The following is a 21,019-nucleotide window of genomic DNA, read 5'->3' on the forward strand; positions in this document are numbered from 1 at the left end:
ATTGAGGAAATGCCATGAAGGACAAAGAGGGAGGGAACAGAAACAGGAGAAAGAGCCTTTAGACTGTCATGTAGTGGTGGCACCTGGGAGAGAAGGAAATGGGAGGATTGGATAGACCTCTGTGCAGGTCTGAGGGGTCTCACCAAGCTGATCAGACATCACCAAGCAGAGACTGCCATTAGCAGAGACCCTCATCAGGCATATATGGCGTGCTCCAGGAGCCCTGCTACGCTCAGCCAGTGATGGGAGCAGCAGGACCGCAGAGACTCAGCATGTGTACCTGAGCGCACCCAGTCCAGAGCAGCCGGCTGCTAGTCAGCCACTGGGGGCTCTCAGTCTCCGTGGTTGTCATAAACCAATCTCTTTTCAAGGCAGCACTATCCCATTTTGAATCAAGCAGATATGATTTCTGGGTGACATTCTTTCTTGGAGTAAAATTTGTCGAGACCGGCAGACTTGGACTCGTTTAGAGCTCAGTGTGTAAGCCCACACATCTAGATGGAAGGCGAAGCCCCAGATGCAGGAAGAGATGGTTGTTCTGATAGTCGGTGATCATGATGTCACCTATGAATGACATTTGGCTCCGCCCGTTCAGTCTTATCCAGCCTGAGATGTGCAGGATTTTAAATGAGCAGTTAGCTAAGTTTTGGATGTGCTGAATGTTGATCTGTTCTGAGCAGTTGATTGCAGAGTTTTTTGCTGTGTCATTGCGCTTTGGCATCTAATGAACTCCAGACATTTCACTCAATGCCTTTGACTGATCTGGAACTTTCTGTCTCATTCAGTGAATCGCTCCTTCATTTTCCCACCCCCTGTGCACTTCTTGTTAAGAGATGTTCATGTGAGCTACGGGTGGCAGCTAGAATGGAGAGCTTCACACTGCTCCTCTGACAGAGAGCTTTGCCTCTGTCCTGTGGTTTAGCACACAGCTTCACTGGCACGATAATGAGTTTGCAAGCTCGTCTTTTGTCTCTATTGAGGAGTATTTGGCTGCATTTTTTTCTTTTCCAGGAGGGAGTCTTTCTCTGTCCATAGATCAATTTGGACTTCATGTTTAAAGCTAAGACTCTAAGACTGTTTCCCTTCTATATCTGAGCAGCTTTGTTGATACCACTTTCCACACTCTGTCAGTTCCAATGCTATCTAGTATTTTTTCTAATTTAGCATTAAGAGCATTGCACAAAATATAAACAACCTGGTACTTTTGAGACTCCTGACACCCTGGTAGTAGTCAATTGCAATTTCCTGTTTGTTCTCTTTGATAACCAAGGAGACAGACAAGTTCTACCCTATACCATGGCAAACTGAGTGCCATGAGTTTTCTCCTCCAAGTGGAGTGACATAGTTAACTACTTTTCATTTTTTTGGTGTGAGGATACACATGACTCTTGATTTTTATCTCCCAAGGGAGAGCTGAAGTGGTAGCTTCAATCTGATAGCAAGATCAAAGACTCAGTATCCACCAGTTGCTGTGGATACGTCTGCACTGTTTCCCAAGAGATGAGGTCCAGGTATAAGAATAAAATCCCAGTCCAGGCAACCAAAGTCTCAGAGATGATGTCACTAGATAAAATCTGTTTAGCTCTGAAAGGAATACTTCTTCCATTTGACCAAAATCTGCCTTCCTATTACAATCGTTATTTAAGGATATTAAGTGCTTCACAAACAGCCCTTAGTTATTTCTCGAATCAATTTGTGAGGCAGCTTAAAGGCATAATGTCTATAAGGTCTGAGATGTTGATTTAAAGCCATCATCGGTACCCTTCAACCTTCACCAAGTAGTCTGATCATTCTACTTAAAATTTGTTTTCACCTTTCTGTTTATAAACTCTCTTTATTTTCAATTAGACTCCAATTGTCTAGAGTACGGAATCAAAGAGAAGGGTATCACCGGCAAAAATACATGGGGAGTAAGTCACACATTACAGAGTGCCTTCTGTTGTGTGCACTTTTCTTCTGTTGGATATTTTATTTTACTTAGAGAACAAAGCTTGTCTTCCTTTCCTTTGGATACACTTTGTGTTTGTTCTATTGCATGTCCTGCCTGCTTTCCTGGGGAGGTCTGCTGTTTTATATCTTTGGTTCTTGCCTTCCAACCGAGTGTCCCCCTGCACATTGCCACATTTCAGGTCCGGAGGAACCACAAAGGCCGTCTTTCTCCTCTCCTTGACCTTGAGATCTGATTTTTTTATGGGTCTTTCTTGCACTGTGTCCCTGTATGACAACGAAAACACTACGAATGCCTCAGAACCACTTTCAGTTCAATTCCATTAGGTTGAAAATTTATGGAAAGTAGTTCCATGAAGTTATAGGAACACACTTTTTATGATTATTATTATTGATTGCAATACGTTTCAGTCCCATTCTAAACCCGGCATCCAGGGTCCACGGTGAGGATGGAGCAGGCACCTGTGACCTTGGACATGGCTATTTGTTTTCCTGTCATTTGTCCTTGAAGTGTGAGCTGCGGGAAGTCTGTTCTAACGTTTTATACACACGAAGTGGATTTTCATGTTTCATGGTGGTTTTATGTCCTAAAAATGACAATTTTTAGAATTAATCTTCTTTAGATTATATTCTCAACATGCTGGAGTTTAAACTGGGAGAAGGTTTGAAAGGCATACACCAAATTCTGACATCACAAGCACAGCCTCAGACAAAGAGCTGAAGGGAAAGAATCTTCAGGCCTCCAGGCTTTTATAAAAACATTCCAGAAGAAGAGAGGAAATAATCAGATTTTATTTATGGACATTTATTGTTTACTCTCCTTTCCAATGTAATATAGAATAATTTATTTTTAGATCAATAATGAAGATTGCAACAATGCGTTTGGGAAGACAAGCATTCTATGATGTAATCCCTTGCAATAGAGTAAAACACTGAATCAAGAAATAACTGATGTCCCACGATATCCCAAAAGAGGAAAATTAGTGTGACTAGTTTCTCTTATCGGACACATTACACTAATGAGAATACCTGTGGGCCAGGGACCACTCAGGCTTGTCAGAGGTCGTTTTGGGGAGTGGAAGGTAGAGCAGGATAGCAGCAGCGCAGTAGAAAATAAGCATGAGATGGAAGTGCCTGGCCATGGAACAGAAGCATCCAGGTCTGCACCTGCTTTGGGGAAAACTGACACAGCTAATGAATGCATAGAGGAGTAGGTTCCCGCACTGGGTGACCAGTGGGAAAGTGCAGCATGACTGGGCTGGTGAGGCTCACGGAAAAAAGTCATAATAAAGAAATCACCTCTAAAAAAATTAAATAAATAAATAAAAAAGAAAGAAATCACCTCCACTTGTTCCCCTGTCCATGCTGCTGGTGGCCCGGAACTGAAACCCCACTGTGATTTCAGGATAAAGTCAGCCCAATTGTCAGGATTCCTTAAGTTACTTACTTCTTTTGCAAGTAGTATTGGAAAAAAGGAGCTAGGAAATCTATAAGATGGAGAGAGAGATTCACATGTCAGTGCCCCTGTGACTTAACTGGTAAATCACCTTCCCCACTTCCATGATTGTGTGACACTCTGCCCTGCTCTTGTCATTCATCTCTGTACCACCTTATAAGGACAAAGGAGGTTTCATACTGGGAAAGGAAAGAAGAGATGGACAATAGGGCAGAGAAGTGTCTGTGACCCTAAAGGGAAGACAGACCACTATTTTCTCTGCTTCCTGACTTGCATGAGCCTTTTCATGAGGATGTCTGTATTGTCTATATATTTTTTAATGTTCTGTGTATTATGATGTTTTTGGCATCTTAAAAACCTTTCTGGCTGGGGAGAGACTGCCCCTCCTGGAGCCTTTGATATGCTAACTAACCACCCAGAGCTGGACCTGCTCTATCAGGCCTTGCACCCCAGGAGGTAAGTGCCTCTGCCTTAATTATGCCAGAGCAAGGTACCAGGCAACTAGGGAGCAGCCCTGAGCTGGGAGCTACAATTACACAAAGTAGCCAGTGCTAAACTGTTTACCCAGCTTTGCCTTGCTTTTCCTTTGCACCCCCAATAAAAGGCCTCGCCCCAGGTTTCCCCTCACTCTGGCTTTCTGCCTCCTCACCACTCTAAGTCTTCCCTAAGTAGCTCTCATGGTGCCCCTGGACTTGTGAGTATAATAAACTTTGTTTCCCCAAATCTCTCCTGGTCTTCTCTTGTGGCCACACCTAACTGACCATCATGTTGGAGAACACAGAACAGTATGAAATGCTTTAAATGTGCTCTGGACTGTTTCAGAAACATTCAGAGACTCAGTGACAAGGGATACAAAGTGGATTTTCTTTTAATATGAGGACACTTGAATGATCCTTTTCATTTTTGTTGACCAGGCACTGTCCTCGGCCCTGGGGGATAGAGGGATGGAGAAGTCGTGGCTCCTGCCCTCCAGGAGCACACAGTCTACTGGATAAGATGCACAGAAACAAATAAGTGTCCTTTGGGTGTTTGGTGTTGTGTGATGTGGAGCATGTGGGCGCTCAACGAGGGGGGGGTCGTGTCCCCTTGATTATCCAGGAAGGTTGTCTACAAGGAGGATCCTTGTTTAGTCACCAAATACTTTACTTTTTTTAACTGGTTGCATTAACGTTGTATTGACGGTTATCCAAGATAAGAAGCTGCATGTATGCATTTCCAGAAAAAGTCAAGCATTTTGAAGAAGTTTCTTGAAGAAACAATTTCTCAAGCTGAAGGATTTCAGAACCAATGGTGCTTGGGTAGTAAACTTGCGTGCTAAATAAAAGGCTTGAAAACCGTTGGACATAAAGCTTTAAGAAATTCCAGATGTGTAATTATAGATAATTTCTTTAAGTTTTACTCTACTCCTGTAAAAAAAAAACATGCAACTTAATGAACAAAAAAAATAATTATTTTCTTCATTGCTACACAATAATTTCATTCACATTATATTAGAAATTCTGATTAACATTTGGTTTGGTTAAAGAAGAGAGAGAATGAGAAAGAAAGAACCAGGAATTGCCAGCCATATTATAATGAAAATTTTAGCAAATACACTTTTGATCATTGAGTCCCTGGTTGTGTCAAGACACCTATTACTGATCTTGTAATCTTTAGAACACGTAACACACGCAGAATATGACTCTTTTTTATTATGTGATTCGTGAAAATCAGGCTCATTGGTTTATAATCCCCTAACATACATAAAAAGTAAGGTAATGAGTCCTATCTAGGGCAGTCTCCTAGGAAAGTGCTTTCTGAAGTACATGGGCTGGGTGAATTGGGCACGGCTACTTAGCCAAACTCATGCTGCAAAGAACACAGGATGTCTGTGCCATCTGGACGGCAAGTGGTACACAGCCTGGCTAAACAACTGCTTCATTTAATTCTCTTTCCTTATCATGTGTCTATAACACAATAAAGAAAATTAAAATCAGTGATCGATTGTGTTTGAGTGCATTACCATCAAGACTGAACACATAAAGAATGTACCCATGAGAAGCTACTTAATCACGTTCTTTTTTTCTGTATATTTAGCTCTGTATAGCATTAGCCAAGTAACAGACATTTTTTTTATTCAAAAGAGGAAAATAAATTCATTTATTCTATTTGAGTGTTCCTCCTGTGTTATTAGAACATTCTATTTTCCTTGAAGAATTTATTGTTAGGAAAATATGCAAAAATCTTTATTAAATAAAAATCATTATCCTATAACCAAATTGATAACACTACTATTTCAGTTTTCCCCTTAACTGTTATTAGTTTACTTTATTTCATAGAAATCTTGGGTATAAATTCTGACATTTTAAATATGCCAGTTAATTAATTTTCTTTATTAGAAAGGCCATATGGGGTGCTTTTCCTTTTATTTGATCAGATAAAACTACTGCATTAGATTTTGTTTGGGAATTTTTTGATACTCCTACAATTAAAAAATGTGATTAATATGTGTGTGTGTATATATATGCATATACCATATTATATACATTCCCATATATTTTGTATTTTATTCAACCTCACCATATGTTGCCAAATTACTCTCCAATGTAGCAGATTTAAACTCCTCTTAGTATATGCATTCCTGCCATAATTTTGTAGTTTGATATTGGCAAAAATCACAAAGTCTTGTAGTTATTAAATTGTACATTGCTGTTTTTAATTGTATTTCCCTAATAATTTACCATTCATTTTTATCATCTTTTGTGCAATTGTGTGTCAGTCTTTAACCATTTTTTCTAGTTTATCTAATTTACAAATGTAGGGATTCTCCATATATAAAGGATTAGATATTTTGCACTTGCATATTTTGTAAATATTCTGTTTTCTGGCTTGTATTTAACCTTTATTTAAGGTACCTGGAAATTTTAATTTTCACATAGACCAATTTATTAGCCTTTTCTTTTGTTCCTCATTATCCTATAACCAAATATTTATAACCTATATATTTTCTTGTATTTGCTTACTAAACCCTTCCTTACACCAAAATCCTGTATGTACTTTAAAAAAGATTGTTATTCACATTTAAGTCTTTAATCCAAATGGATTTTTGTGATATGATGTAAAATACATAGTTCATGTATATATGGATAGTCAATTATCCCAGCATCATTTATTAAATACTGTGATTCCCCCCGATTTGTCAATGGCACATCTCTCATTACATGTCCAAAATATTCAGCATATCCATGAATCTATTTCTTTTTTCTCCCAGGGTCTAAAATATTATTTTTTTATTAAAATTTATTGGGGTGATAATGGTCAATAGGTTTCAAGTGTACATTTCCATATGACATCATCTGTATATTGCATTGTGTGTTCACCACCCAGAGTCAGTTCTCTTTCCATCACCATATATTTGATCCCCTTTACCCTTTTCTACCATCCCCTCTCCCCCCTTATCCTCTGGTAACCACTAAACTGTTATCTGTTTCTATGAGTTTTTGCTTCTTTATTTGTTTGTCGTGTTCCTTTGTTGCTTTCAGTCTTATATCCCATATATCAGTGAAATCATGTGATTCATGACTTTTTCTGTCTGACTTATTTCATTTAGCATAATAACCTCAAGATCCATCTCTGTTGTCGAAAGTGGAACTATTTCATCTTTTCTTATGGAAGAACAATATTCCATTGTGTATATATAGCACATATTTATCCAATCAACTACTGAAGGATGCTTTGGTTGTTTTCATGTCTTGGCCACCATGAATAATGCTGCAATGAACATCAGAGCACATATACCTTTACAGATAAATGCTTTCAGATACTAGGAGAGGGATTGCTGGGTCATATAGTAATTCTATTCCTAATTTTTTGAGGAACCTCCACACTGCCTTCCATAGCGGCTGCACCAGTCTGCATTCCCACCAACAGTATATGAGGGTTCCTTTTTCTCCACAGCCTCTCCAACACTTGTTATGTTATTATTTGCCTTGTTGATGATGAATCAATTTATTGATGTTCCATTTGTTTTTCCATTGGCTTATTAGCATATAATTATCCAAAGCAAGCAATCTTTATTATAATTTTTAATATTTGATAGAGTGTTATTCTTCAAAATAATATTGCTTGTTCCTTTCCATTGATTTTTCAGTGTGAATTTTCAGATCAAGTTATAAAAAAAAATATTGAAGTGTTTACTTGGAAAAAGTGTACATTTATAGATTGTCATCTTTATAATGCTGTGCCTTTCTATCCATGAATATGGTATACAAATATTTTATTTTAAATTTAGGTATGTATATGTATTTATGTCACTCAATAAATTAAGTAAATGGTCTTATACATGTTTTTTGGATTAATTTTTAGGTATGTTAATGTTTTATGCCCTTGTAAATATTACTTTTTAAAAATATGTTTAATTGGCTGCTGCTGTTTTTCAGCAGTTTCACTGTTTTTTGTTATTTTTGTTTTTTTTGGTTTTACTTTGACTTTATACAAAAAAATTTTGCTGATTTGAGTAGTGTTACCAATAGACAATAGTTTTCTATGGATAATTTTAACATCTCCAAAAAAATGACAATTTGTGTCTTTTTCTGTTTCTAATTTTATAACATTTCTTTGTCCTGTCTCACTGCACTGGCCAAGAGTCCAGGACTATGATAAATACAAGCAGTGTCAGAATAAAGCTCTTTTCTTTACCTAGCTTTATATAAAATACTATATTTCAACATTAAATATGATAGTGTTTATGGTTTTTTCTACAGATAAACAGATCAGGCTAACAAAGTTGTATTCTATTTCTAATTTGATATAAAGATTTTAATATAAACCATTATTGGATTTTATCATTTTTTTCCCCTTGCATCTTCTCAAATAATCCTATGGTTTCCCTGTTTCCATCTGTTAATTTGGTGCATGATATTAAGATTTTTTTATTGTTAAAGCATTCCTGCATTACTAGATAAAATCAACGCCATTGCTCTGAATTACTGATGGATTTTGTAAACTACACTGATTGACTTAGGTTACTATTTTCAGGAGAATTTTGCATCTGTACTGTTAAGGAAATTGGCATGTTGTTTCTATGTCATTTCCTATGGGAGAAACTGACTGAAAAGCACACAGGTTGAGGAGGGGGAGAAGTGAAGTAACTCTTCCTGCTTCCAGTGTCTGACGCCATCTCCAGTGGTAGCTGCAGTGATAATAATGCTGCAGCGAAGATGGTTCTGGAAGTGGTAATAACACTGATTTCAGCAGCACCAGCAGCACTGATAGATTCCCCATGATGCAGGCTCCAGGAGCAGCAGTGGGAACACTCCAGAAAGTAATGATTGTATTAGTTGCAGCTGTAGCAGCTGATATGAGAGTCATCAGCTTGACTGACAGCAGTAATGGCCCAGACCCAGAACTGCACCTTCCTAGGCTCTTGCTTAAGAAGCTGAACTTGGCATCTGAAGCCTTGAGTCACCTGCCACTGACCTCTGGGCAACTTTCTCACTCCTCCAACTTAGAAGAAGCACATATTCCTTGCACTAATTTTTTAATAACCCAACCTTTTCATGTTTTGCTCCACTCACCCTTGTAACTGATTTCCCTATGAAATATACTACATGTGACTCATTTGTTTTGTTAGCCCACACAGTGTTTGAATTTTTAAATTAATTGCAATTGTGGAAAAATTGGATGACAGTACATAAAAATCCAGTTTTCAGCCTTCTGTTGACAATATTTAGACTTGCCAATGATGATTCAGCCTTTTGCATGGCAACAATTGCCTGATGCTGAGTATCGACTGCCTCTTTGAAATAAAGCTGTCCTCCCCATTTCACTCATTCCCTGCTTACATCATCACACCTCTTACCTGGACCTGCATACCTACTATAAATGGTCAGCAAATGTAACAGAATTTCAGGAACATTGTTTATTTTCTTCACTTATCAGACCAAGCTGTATTTCATGTTACATAAGGATAATTGTCTTAAACTTGAACACTAATATTGAGAACCACCTGTACTATTAAGTGACAAATAAATAAACTAATCAAATAGAGTTTTCAAATGAATTGTTTAGAAACAGCAGGGTTTTGTTTGTTTTGCCATTGTTGTTTGCTTTTTTGATTTAAGCTTTAAGTAAAATACAACATTATTTGTGCCTGATTCTCACCTCTTTGTAGCCTTGGAATTTGTTTTTTTCCTCTTTCATGTATATGAATTCTTTGAAGTCAACCAGGGCTGACTGCAGAGGACTCTGAGCAATTCAGTCAGCCTAATTTCAATTTTTAGTTTAGGAGACTAGCAGGCTTTTCATCGCCTCCTTTATGAAGCTATGATGGATTGGCTAGTGTTGAGTTAGTACGATTTCCACGAAGTGACAGCACAAATGCTGTCCTAAGCATCCTGTTAATAAATAGACCTCAAGTCTTAAAATCTTTCACTTGCTATCAGATTTTAAGAGCAGAGTAAAGCTCCACTAAAGTGCTGAATACAATCCGCATTGCAGCTTAATCAGAAAAGCTACCAGTATTTACAGTCTCATATGATTTTAATAAGAAGTGCAAGTAAAGAATCCCTGTCTAAAATAATATACAGACTTGTAAGAGCAAGAAGTGGCAAGTAAGCGAAGTAGAGTGTCATGGTAATTTAAATATACTGTCTAAACATATTCCTATTTTGCCTTTACCATTTAAAAATACTTGATAGAAATCTCTTTGTCAAGGATAAGGGATAGAATACAATGAGATAAGCTTTTAAATAACTAATTAAAATTATTTTCAAATGATTATTGTGTGTGTTGTGTGTGAGTTTTAAGTGTAAAAAAATTAAATCATAATTTGAAAACCATGATCTGTATTAAGCTTAGGGAAAATTACAGTGTTTCCTAATTGTTTTATTTACTTTTTATTGGTTGAATTTTCCCCAAAGAAAGAGAGAAAAACAAAGGTATAACATACGAAGAAAAACAAAGGAAAGCCAAACCAAGTATATATATAACCAAATTCAACACTAATTTTTCATTAAAATCAAGAGAATTTTAGAACTTGTAGTAATCAAAATAATACTTACCTCTTACTGACATTCACCATGGGTCTGGGGCAGTTCCAACATCTTTGTATTAATTTATTCATTTAATTCTCATAACACTTCTGTGTTAAATACTTTTATCATGATCCTCATCTTACAGAGAAAAAAAGGAAGTAATGTAAGTCTCCCAACTCCAATCCCTGGAAGAAAAGGATTTGAGCCCAGACCATTAGGGTCTGGAGGTTTCACCACAACACTTGCTGGCTCTCCTTTCCAAGGTAGATATGTTTACATGTTGATTTACAATCAAACTTTGCTAATACTTTCTCCATTACATTGTCTATAGGGCTCTCCGGGCACATCAGTTCTGTTAAATTCTATCCAATTCTATCCCCCAGGTCATCTTTGGTTTGATTCAAGTGCTCTGGGAACTTTTGGGCCTGAAGAAGGAGTTTGATGAAGCTTGGAGAGAGGAAGAGCAGTTGGATAAGATTTGTCCATAGAGCAGTGGCCATTTCATTTGATGGTTGAATTCGATTATGAATTCCCTGGACGGAGGTGGTGAGGACATGTTAAGGAGCTCAGTTGTGGAAGTGGGAATGTTATTGGACATTTAGTCAAGTCAGTGAAAATTAGTAGGAGATAAAGATGGATGATAAGGAGCTTTGTAAACCATCCTTAGGACCTCATCCCACAGCTGGACCACAGTTCAGCCAGCCATGCTGGAAACAAATCTTTCCACATGCTATGCATGAGGTTGGACAATTAAGTTCGCGAACTCATCCTAGAAAAAGTGCTACATACCTCATTGCTGAATATCACTACGGTCACCTTCGAAGTACTCCCCTTGGGAAGCTATGCACTGACACTAGTGTCTAGTCCACCATTCAAAGCAATTTTGGAACTCTTTTTCTGGAATGGCCATTAGACCTGTTGTCCTATAACCCTTAATGTCCTGAATGTCATCAAACTGTCTTCCTTTCAATATTTCCTTCATCTTTGGGTAAAGAAAGAAGTCACTGGGGGACAGATCAGGTGAGTAGCGAAGGTGTTCCAATACAGTTATTTGTTTACTGGCTAAAAACTCCCTCACAGACAGTGCCGTGTGAGCTGGTGCATTGTCGTGATGCAAGAACCATGAATTGTTGGCAAAAAGTTCAGGTCGTTTTCATCTAACTTTTTCACGCAGCCTTTACAGCACTTCCAAACAAATAAACTTGGTTAACTGTTTGGCCAGGTGGTACAAATTCATAATGAATAATCCCTCTGATATCAAAAAAGTTAGCAACATCATTGAAACAAGTTTGCGAACTTAATTGTCACTCCTCGTATGGGACACTTAGGAAAGTCTTGCATAGACCACTCCATAATAACATCTTAGATGTGCAATCAATTCTAGCATCAGGATAAAGTTATATCAAATTTAGGAACCTTTCCTAACTGCTAAATTCCTTCAATTCTTAATCTTGGTAATCGATGGGTTCAACCCAAAATTCAGGCCTCTCTGACCACTTCATATGGCTCTACTCTTGTAGCCTTTTATGCATTTTCAATTCCGGCTTGCTCTTTATCCTCACCCCTTAAACTGTGCCCTGTGGAATCTAACATTATTGTGAACAAGTTCTGTATTTTCATCATCTTCACAGTACTCTCCTACCATATCCTAGCATTTCCAAGAGGATAAAGTTTTCAGAATGGAAGGTGGGAGCCGTTTTCTCCCATCCTTCCAGTCCCAGCATGTTATTGGTGATTTCTGAATGTAGAGAAATCTACCCTAAGTTTTTTCAAATAATTACTGTTTCATTCTTAAATAAAAATGTATTAAATCCCACAGCATCGAGCTACAATATTATCTCTCTGCCCACTTCTATATGATCTCCAGTCTCTCGGTCACTCTTTTACATTTATGAAGAATTCGAATGCTTGGTTCATACATTTTTTTTTTTTCCATTCCAATTTCTGCCATTTTCAGGGAGGCAGAGTTCTGTGATCACTTGATATCTAACTACTCCACTTCCAATCAACTTTTTTTTCCAGTCCCTCCTGTGACTATGATCTGATTGTCAGCCAGTGTTCCTTCATCTTTGAAATCTCAAACTTCTGTAGGACACTCTCTGAATCTAACACTCAGGAGAAATAGATCTGGTTAAGGATGCTCTCTAGTCTTCTTCACTGAAATATTGGCCGTTCTGTCTCATTTTGTGCTGCCACCATGTTGCTCCTTTCTGAAAGTCTCCTCCTGGGGTCTCTCTGACTCCATTTCTTGAAAATGGTAGATTCTTGTTTCCCACATAGACTCCAACAGACCGTGATGGGGTTTCATAATGTGATATTAATACACATTGCACACCAGAGGATAAATACCTAATAAAATTGCCAATACGGAAATGGCTTAGGATGGAGACTCTGTAAAGCATGTATTATGGAAGTAACAACCGGTGAAACTCCAGGGTCCTGCTCTGGTTAGCCTGTATTCAATTTTTTATTCATAGATATGTTTGTTTTGGCTTAATAGTCAACCAAACATGACAAAAATAACTGAATTGTCTACACAACTCATTACAGTCTGTCCTTCTGTGCCCAGTTGATAAAAATTTTACTGATAAAACAAGGTTTTATTTCATGTGTGTTTCTTTTTAAACACATTTTATTTAGTATATATTGCTGAGTTAATGAGCCTTCAACTTATAGTCAACAACACTATAACTCATGTCTGAACAAAGCTCATACAACACACATGCATTCGTCACTGACTTGGCTTAGGAACACCGGACAGGAGCTCAGCACTAAGCTTGGGGGCCATGGAAGAGAAGAAAATCCCCAAGAAAAATCACAAAAGTGTGGAAAATATGGCACCTAAACAGACAGTGAAAAAGGACACTTGTTAACAGTACCAGAACCTTTTTTGACTTCAGTTGGGAACCTGCCCTTTAGACACTCAAATTTCCTCCCTGTTCTGTACATGTCTGCAAATGACTGAAAAGCTGTTATGAGTATTGATTTGGGGGTTCCATATAAATTTTATCTAGTAACTGAATTTGCTAATATGGATTATGTGAATAATGAGGATTGACTACTTTATTTACGTGTATATGTGTATGAATGTATATTCATTGTTGTATTCTCAATTCTTTTACTGATAATGGTATATAACTAAGCAAGTTTAGATAGAACTGACCTATATAGAATAAAGTTTAAGCTAATTTATTTAGGTATTCCCGAACTTTAATAATCTAGTCTCAAACTGTCTTTTACTACTAGTCATCTGCTACTAACTACTGTTACTACTACTATTACTATGACCATGTTGTGAGTTTTGCAATTATTTCTTCATAATATTATTTCTCCTTCCAGACAGTGAGCTCTTTAAGTGCAGGGACACTGTTTTATCCCCATCACCTACTGCAGTGCTTGATTCATTGCAGTCTCAACAGATGTTTCACCTACTATGGTTGTCATTACATTATTTTAATTAAAATTGTATTGGATCATACGAGAAAAAAATGCTCCCACAGGTAGGAGAAAAAGAGGCCACTGAAGGAGGGCATGTTCAATAGTGGATTCAGAAGAAGCAGGGCCTAAGGAAAAGAAGAGATTTGAAGAGGGTCATAACTATCATTCAGGAGGCCAGTCAGTGGAAGAGAGGAATCAAATTCAGATGTGTCTGCTTGCAAAGCTCATAGCGTCTCCATTGCAGAAAGAGGCATGGAAGGAGAGGAAGCTGGGTTTGCAGTAGATTTTGGTTTCATTTTAGGCAAAAGTGTAGGTAAGCTTGGATACGTATCCTGGATGTGGCCTGTGAAAGTCCTTGGATCCCAAAGGGAGTCCCTGAGACAATGAAGTTTTCAGTTTCTTGTAGAGAAAGCAAAATCCAACCAAGCCTCCTCTGGTGAAACTTGCATCCCTGTGCTGAGAACTTGGTGACAATTTAAAACTAGGGATTAAAATCTCTGGCTCTCTGTTTGTCTTGTTCTTTTGTTGCTTTCAGTTTTATATCCCACATATCAGTGAAATCATAGGGTTCTTGACTTTTCCTGTCTGACTTATTTCACTTAGCATAATAATCTCAAGATCCATCCATAGTTACCAGAGGGTAAGGAGGGAAGGGAGTGGTAGATGAGGGTAAACGGGATCAAATATATGGTGACTCTGGGTGGTGAAGACACAATGTGATATATAGATGATGTATTACAGAATTGTACACCTGAAATCTATGTAACTTTACTAACAATTGTCACCCAAATAAACTTTAATCAAAAAAAATTCTAAAAAACAAAACAAAACAACAAAAAACAAAATAACAACAACAAAAATGACTCTGACGCTCTTTAGCCAAATGTTTTAGAAATAAACTGGGCAGAGCTGCTGGACATCATTAGCCAGGCTTTTGCTCTAGGCATGGAAAGATAAGGAACGTTAATATTGAAGCCAAACTTGTTAGAACCTGGTTTAGAGTACCCAGAATTCTCCTTTCTCATCAAGATCAAAATTAATATCATCACGTGTTTTCTAGCAGCAGGGACTAAGCCATCTGCCTTTCCCTTTTTTATTTTTTGATTGTCTAATGATGTTTATGCTTAAAATTATGGTGATGGTGCTATAGAATATTTGTTGTATTTACTTTATCCTTATCCCATGACTTCAACTCAATAGTGATGAGAAGAAATTTTCCCTGAGTTCCTGTGCCTTAGACTAGGTAATAATGGGAGAAGAAAAAATGGCCTGTTTTCTTTTGGTTAAGCTCAGAGGATTCACTCCTATTTTCTGCAGAATAAGTTAAAATTACATAGACTAATAGCAGGTTCATATATTGGTTGTGATGAGAAGACAGTACTTTTTTCTGCACTATCCTTTTGCAGAGCATTTAGATAAAATTCTCCCTCTCGGTTTGCTTATACATACTTAGTAACTCAGTCATGTTATGTAAACTGCTTCAATTTCAATGAAGAATGTTAATTCCTAGCATGCGGTATGAGTACATGTGAATTTAAAATTAGATCATCTTTATGTCCGTCTTCTCAAGGATATACTGAAAATAGAATTTGCTAAAAATACCAGTGATCGTATAAAATATTCAATGGCATCCATACTGAAGAAAAAAGAAAACCAGCAGACAAAAATCTTCTGAAGCACTTATATCAGAAACAGGGTCAGCCAGCATTTGAGGAAGTCACAGGTTGACCTGGAAGACGTACCTGCATGAGCATCCCAAGAAGCCCCAGGCAGTTGGATCCAGCAGGAGACCGTCCTTGGAGAGGGAAAAAGGGCCAAGGTTTCTGGTAACAATGGTTTGTTTAAGTACATGCATAGCTCTTTGGATTAGCCTCCTTGCTCCGCAGAAATCTCCCCTCCCACCACTGTCCATTTGGCTCTCCATTCACTCATCAAACATTTATAAAGTTAAGAACTACATTAGGAGCAGAGCTAGCACACAGAGTGAGCCAGGACTGCTGCCTGTGACAACCTCTAAAGCACTCCTGGATAATTCTTACATAAAATGCCCATCCTTTGGGATTATAATTCTGTATTGGAAATGAAGGCTACTGTCAACTATTTTTTTAAAGGTATTCTAATCTCTCTAATATGATTCATGGATGTGACAAATTTCCCAGTGTTTTATGACTATACCCTCTTCCTGTTCTACCAGAAGTAAGACATAGTATTTATAGAGTTAAATATATTTCTTCTGTTACACTTTCCCTACTCTGCCAAAGAGATAGCAAAAGTCAATTTCCTTTCATATTTATTAAACCATAAGATATAACAAAAGCTATCATGGAGTCAAGTTTTTTTATGCCTACTGAAAATCATCAGTGCATGAATAGAGACCGTATACATATCACTGGAGAAATAGTATGTGGTGATATTGGTATGCCTAAAAAAGAGGTATAAAAAATCACTTGGACATCTTTTAAAAATGGCCAACAATAACATCCTACATGGCAGACATGCAGGGAAAAGAAAAACCTTGTAAACATATGAAATAGCCACTATGCTATTCAAAGTCAACCATGTCTCTTATTAATACAGACTATATGCAGAACATAATTATTTTACTTTTAAATTATATAACCTAATGATTAGAGAGAATAAACTGATCGTTTGATATTTGGTGATCTGGCCCATTTTAATACTGTGATGAAACCATGAATTCAGGTTGAAAGAAAAAATTGACCAACCTCCATCCCACATAGGCTCATACAGCACTACTGCCAACCTTGAGTTTGGAAGGGTTCAGCCGTACTCACTTCCAGGCTTCTTTTGCCTCCCAAATCCCCCACTGCAGCAGGGCTCATGTTCAACTGCAGCTTGACAACTGCGGGGATTCTATACAAAGTCATGTCCCTTGGAATGTGATTGGGGAAATGGCTGACAATAAATTCTTTATAGTCGACCTGTTCTGCGGGCTGAAGTATTAGTTTTTCCTCCTATTGAACAGGGCAGTACTGTGTACAGTAATATCCTTTGGCTGAGCATCCAACTCATGTTGGGGTGTTTTTTAAAAGCAGAGATTTCTAGGAGCTATCCCACCAATTATAAAAGAATCAGTGTGGGAGGGTATATTAGTTAGCTTTTGTTTCAGTAATGCCGAAACAAAAACTGTTAAAAGAGTGTTCCACATGTCTCTCATTCTAGAACACAGAACAAAGGAATAGCAACCACCTGGGACCTGCTCCTTTCATGGCAGATGGCAGAAGGTTAAGGTGAAGAAAAACATGCGATGGCCCTTAAAGCCTCTGTTGCAAATGGACCCACCCTCACTTCTGTGCACATTCCACTGGTCAGAGTACATCACATGACTGAGCCCAAGGTCAGTGAGGTAGGGAAGTACACTCTGCCCCAAGGGGGAAGAGAGGAGGAATGAACACCTGGGGGTTGGTGCTAAGTGTCCAGGTGTAACTAACTCTGCAGGTGATTCTTATGAAGTCAATCCTGCACCTGTCAGAGGAGTGCCATTTTGGTGCCACTAGGGAACATAATAAGAAAGATGGGCTCCATTCTTTCAGTATCTCAACAAACATGCATTGTCACCAATACTTACTGTGAAATATGCACTGTGATAGAAATTGTGAATAGAGCTTATGTAATGCAATAATAGAGGATCATTAAGTGTGGAAAGGGAACAAGAAAGGGGGTAATTTATACAAATTGAGGATGAGCACATCAGGGAAGGCTTCTCAGAGGAGGCAACATCTGAGCTCAGCTACTATGATGGGTGACATTTTCTGGAGAAGGGAAATGCATGAAAAGGATGGAGTATTTGTAATGCAGTGTCTCTGCTCCTGCTCTCAGCGGGTGGACACAGGACATGGTGAAGCCAAAAAGGAACACCAATGGAGCCATGGATAGAAAGTCATACCACTATATTCTCAATGGCGCCTGGTCAAGACACAAAAGCAAACATCTGCCAGTACCCCAACGAGGGGTCTTCCTGCACCCCAGTCTCTCTGGTGGCCGGGTGAGACACAGGAAGTGGGATCAACATGATCGACAATCCACAGTCCACTTCCTAACCGCACTCGCTAGCCATGATCCGCTGTCCACTTCTCTGCCAACGGCTTGCCAGCATGGCCACAGCAGCTATATTAGTGGATAATGGTGAATGGTTACAGCTGATGCCCATCTGATCACAGCTGATGGCAATCTACTGCCCGAGCCAGCATCTTTCCTCATGAGGTTGAGAGCCTGGAAACTGGTCTCTGGGACTCCATTCCCACAGTATTCTAGTTGGAGAAGATTACAGGGCAAAACGAGAAGTTTAGAAGCAACATATTAAATTTGACAGAGTGCCATGTGTTTTCCAAATATTCTTTTTCCTCTTGGTCAATGTGTCTCACGGGGTATAATGTGGGGTCTCTGGTCCCACTCCCCACATAAGAATGCAGGATATAGTGAGGCCAAAAAGGAACACCAGTGGAACTATAGATAGGGTAGTCATACCACTATATTCTCGCCGGCGGCTGGGTTGGAGACACAGGGAGCAAACAAGGGGTCTTTCTGCACCCCAGTCTCGCTGGTGGCCTGGCGAGACACAGGAAGTAGGAGGCACACAATGCGCAATCTGCCGTCCACTTTTCTGCCTGCCAACCAACCAACCAACCAACCAACGCAGCCACGGCAGCTATATCAGTGGCCAATTGGCTAACTGGGTACAGCCTCTGTGGTTATTTTGAGAGCCAAGTGAATTAAAAGATACAACAGCACTTTAGAACTATAAATGTGGGCAAAGCATTAATGTTAACATGTAGTCATGTCCAGTTTGAAGGGTGGTTTATGCTGCAGAGACTGTCTGCCATGTACAATCATTTATAGTATGCATTTACAGAAGAAGAACCACAACAGTGTTGTTCTTTTGGCAGCATTTTTATTTCTAATGTGCTTTGACGTGTGTCCCCAAAGGTTCACATTTAACTGTAGCTGAGATGGTTCTCTCTCTCCATCTTTCAACTTTGGAAGTGTCTGTTATCCAAGGAAACTTAAGGAAGAAAACCCAACTAATGAATTAGTGTGTCATCACATGACTGGAATTAAATAGGAAAACAGTAAAACCTCGAAGGTAAGTGATCGTTAAGTATCACAGGTGTGGATGTCTGCTTCCATTTCAAAATAAGACACCTTTGAAGTTGTTCTCCCTGCCAGAAAGAGGCCTCATAGACAGAGAACTGAGCTCTTCCAAATAGAGAAATAGATCCTCACAGGATCTGAGGGGCTGATGAGAGGCAAGCAAGAGAAAACCCTGGTCAGGAGCAACTTTTTCTGAAATTAAGAGGCGATAACTTGGCACTGAAAATAGGTTTTGAGTTACATATAAGCAGAGACTGAGAACATTTGGCATATAATTAGAATACGAATCTCAATGCTAGGGCAAGATGACTTCATTGGAGACCATTCCAACATAGAATACCTCCAAGTAAGCTTGGCAGAACCCATGGATGCTGGAAGGGAAAAACAGATGCGACAAAAACAGAGTTAGTTCTTTTAGTCACCTCTTGCTACTGTGTTTTCCCGAAAATAAGACCTAGCCAGACAATCAGCAATAATGCATCTTTTGGAGCAAAAATTAATATAAGACCTGGTCTTATTTTACTATAAGGCCAGGTCTTATATAAAACAGGGTCTTATATTAATTTTTGCTTCAAAAGATGCATTAGAGCTGATTGTCCAGCGAGGTCTTATTTTCGGGGACACAGAGTAAGAGGGTTCCTAATTCTTAGTGAGATGGGAAATCCGTATCAGCACTCCCACTGTGTGAAATCTCCAATACGTGTATGTGGTATATTGTGATGTTTGAGTTATTGTGATGTGTGGTGTACTGTAATCGTGAATTGTATGTAGTTCTGATGCTATGTTGTGGGTTATGTCATAATCTGCAAATCTGGATTTAAAGATGCCTACAAGTTGTCTCCATGTATTAAAAAGGAAATTGCTAATACGATTTTGAATGTCAACTGTAACTGAAAACTTTTTAAAAATGGGGTTGAATCCTGCTGATTATGTATTCAAGATGCTGGTGCCAAGAATGGAACACCAGGTGAGAGTAGCCGTGTCTTGGTTTGGGCTTTTATGGAAGCAGACCCAGAGATAAGAATCCAAGCGTAAGCATTTTGTTTGGCAGATGACCCCTGGAAACCACAGTGGAGGAGGATGGACATGAAACCAAGAAAAGGAAGGGCTTAATAGAAGGTGGATTATGAAACGAATCACCCAGGTGGGCCCCTGAAGTTGGGCACCTCTGGAAAGGGTACAGAATATGCACCTCTAAGTCATCTTGTCCAGGATCTAGGCAGCTGAGGTATTTATACTCGTTTACCAATTCCTATCAATTGGGGTTCCAGAGTTTCTCATGGGATGTGGTAATTCTCCAGAACTACAGCCTGACCTGCGTGTGACATACAGGTGTTGCCAGGAGGAAGCTGGACCTGTGTGCCTGAAATGAATAAGGAAAAGGGCTGTCAGTGGTACACAAAAGCATCAACTTACAAGCCTGTCAGACACTATCTTAACAAGGCTTTTTCTAGACTGGATGTGCTGCTTGGGAAAATTACTTCTGTGCCGCTCTGCCCCAGCACCGGTATTTTGGCTACACACCCGAGGACCTGTTTGCAGGTACTCAGTGTTGTTTATAACCCAAAACTGCATTTCTGTGCCTTTTACTTTTAATATCTTCCTGTATATTGGCTTCCATTAAAAACTGAGCTATATTTACAACTATATTCAAAATCTGTCTGTTTCTTACCACTGCTCTGTATATGCACCCTATGGAAAATATATAGAGGCAGCCTGAGATAGAAGGACACTGCATAATAAAATGTGTTCTATGGTGAGTTGCATCTCTTTCAGGTGAGACAATGGCTTTACTGAGGGCACATTTGGGATCTAGTAAGTGCCAAGGGAATCTATGCTGTTTGGCCACTAATACCACTTCTAATTTTCAAGACTACCTCAGAATAGCACAGTGATTTTTGCAAATGACTACTCATCTTCTCTCACTAGCCATTTCATTTTCTTATTTTCCCATTCAAAAATGTAAAGGGAAATTATATGGTTGTACTATCTTTAATGGTTGTTTAAAATTCTCTAGATTTCTGGAATAAAAATGTATGGGAGGAAGCAGCAG

Source organism: Rhinolophus hipposideros (assembly GCF_964194185.1).
Source record: "Rhinolophus hipposideros genome assembly, chromosome: 13".
NCBI lineage: Eukaryota > Metazoa > Chordata > Mammalia > Chiroptera > Rhinolophidae > Rhinolophus > Rhinolophus hipposideros.